Genomic DNA, 2500 nt, shown 5'->3' on the forward strand with positions numbered 1-2500 from the left:
GAATTGCTCATCATCCAATGCATTCCGAGAAAGTGAGTGTAGGCGAGGCTAAGGATGGCTTGCCTTGCCTTGCCTTGCATTGGCATGCCATGCCCAAGTTGTGGCCTACACCAAGCCATTCAAGCCATGCGTTGCCTTACCTTGGAATTGCTCATCATCCAATGCATTCCGAGAAAGTGAGTGTAGGCGAGGCTAAGGATGGCTTGCCTTGCCTTGCCTTGCATTGGCATGCCATGCCCAAGTTGTGGCCTACACCAAGCCATTCAAGCCATGCGTTGCCTTACCTTGGAATTGCTCATCATCCAATGCATTCCGAGAAAGTGAGTGTAGGCGAGGCTAAGGATGGCTTGCCTCGCCTTGCCTTGGCATGCCGTGCCCATGATGTGGCCTTGACCAAGCCATTCAAGCCATGCGTTGCCTTCGCCTTGGCATGCCGTGGCCTTACCTCGCCATGCGATGCATTCCGACAAAGTGACGCGAAGCGGAAGCCTATCATGGCGTAAAAATGTCGACAAAATTTTTCGACATTTGAATAATGGGGTTTGACAAGGTTTGAAAAATTCAATACAAATGGTAGGCTTGAATGTCGACAAAGTGACGCGAAGCGGAAGCCTACCACGGCGTAAAAATGTCGACAGATTTTTTCGGACCTTGTCCTGCCATGGGCTGCGCGCAGCATGCCGGCAGCCTGTGCGCAGCGTGCGCACAGCATGTCGGCAGCGTGCGCACAGCATGCCGGCAGCGTGCGCGCACCATGCCGGCAGCCTGTCGACAGAATTTTTCGAAACTTGTCCTGCCATGCGCGCGCGCAGCTTGCTTGCAGCGTGCTGATTCTGTCGACAGTGAGGCTAGCGAAAGTTGTCCTGCCATGGCGTGCGCGCAGCCTGTGCGCGCAGCTTGCGCATCTGTCGACAGTGAGGCTAGCGAAACTTGTCCTGCCATGGCATGCGCGGCGCCTGCGCGCAGCCTGCGCGCAGCATGCGCACAACATGCGCGCAGGCTGTGCGCAGCGTGCGCGGAGCTTGCGTGCAGCTTGCGCATCTGTCGACAGTGAGGCTAGCGAAACTTGTCCTGCCATGGCATGCGCGCAGCGTGCGCGCAGTCTGTGCGCAGCATGCGCGCAGCCTGTGCGCAGCGTGCGCGCAGCTTGCGCATCTGTCGACAGTGAGGCTAGCGAAACTTGTCCTGCCATGGCATGCGCGCAGGCTGCGCGCAGCATGCGCGCAGCCTGCGCGCAGCATGTGCGCAGCATGCCGGCAGCATGGTTCCAGGTTTTTTCAAATGTCGACAGAATTTTTCAAATCTTGTCAAACCCCGTTTTTATTGAAATTTCCTCGCACAATAAGCTCCCCATAAGTAGTCTATGATTTTTAGGACCTTCTCCAACTTACAAAACTAAAAAATTCCTCCCGGATTTGTTTTAATGATTTTTTCAATTTTACGACTTCTAAAAATAATAAAAAATACTTCCCGACTTCAAAAATTTATGAAACTTTTTCCCATCATAGATTGCATGTTTCTTAGTATCCCTGCAAAAAATCACGTCCAAATACCTTGTATTGAATTATTTAGAGCCCATTATGACTCCTCGCGCATAGGTGATGTCTCTTCCTGTCAAAGGGCTAAATGCATAAAATGCTATATAGGGGGGTGTGTGTTGCCTGCATATGCATGGCAGCCCATGCCTTCCTAGCTGCAGCCCCCTTCCCCCACGCCACACCCATGTCATGTTGCCTCGATATGTTGCCTCGGTATTATGGGTTTGGTGTCGGGGTCGGGGGGCTGCCACCCATGGCGGTGGTGGCCGGAATCCGGCCGCCGCCACCATGCCGCCGCCATGGGTGAGGGAGGAAAAAAAAGGCGTGGAAAGTTGCGAAATGGGGTTGTCTAGGCTTTTTTTTGGCATGGGAGAGCATGGAGTGCTAGGAACTCCTTCTCAAATGCACGGGCATGTCGACCACAACCTCATTTCGCAACAACAACCACCCGTGTGGGGTGGCGGTGGGTGGATAGTCGCGGATTGGGGCTTGCCAAGCCAATGTTTTCAAAAAATTTCATCAAAATTAAAAACAAATGTTTTGTTGCCTTCGGATTTGTGGGCGAGCGGCGAGTCGGAGTGGAGCCGGTAAAGTTTAACCTCGGTGTGCACGGTTGTTTTTAGAAACTCAATCCAATGCCGGGGACGTTGAAAGTGACGCTCTTATGAGTTGCAAACCCGCAAGATTTAAAGAACCTTTTCAAAACAATTTCAAACCAACAAGATTTAAAAACAGAAATTTTCATCAAAATGAAAAACAAATGTTTTGTTGCCTTCGGACTAGTGGGCGAGCGGCGAGTCGGAGTGGAGCCGGTAAAGTTTAACCTCGGTGTGCACGGTTGTTTTTAGAAACTCAATCCAATGCCGGGGACGTTGAAAGTGACGCTCTTATGAGTTGCAAACCCACTAGATTTAAAGAACCTTTTCAAAACAATTTCAAACCAACAAAATTAAAAACAAATG

This window comes from Prunus avium, unplaced genomic scaffold (assembly GCF_965620075.1).
Source record: "Prunus avium unplaced genomic scaffold, drPruAviu1.hap1.1 HAP1_SCAFFOLD_56, whole genome shotgun sequence".
NCBI classification, from domain to species: domain Eukaryota; kingdom Viridiplantae; phylum Streptophyta; class Magnoliopsida; order Rosales; family Rosaceae; genus Prunus; species Prunus avium.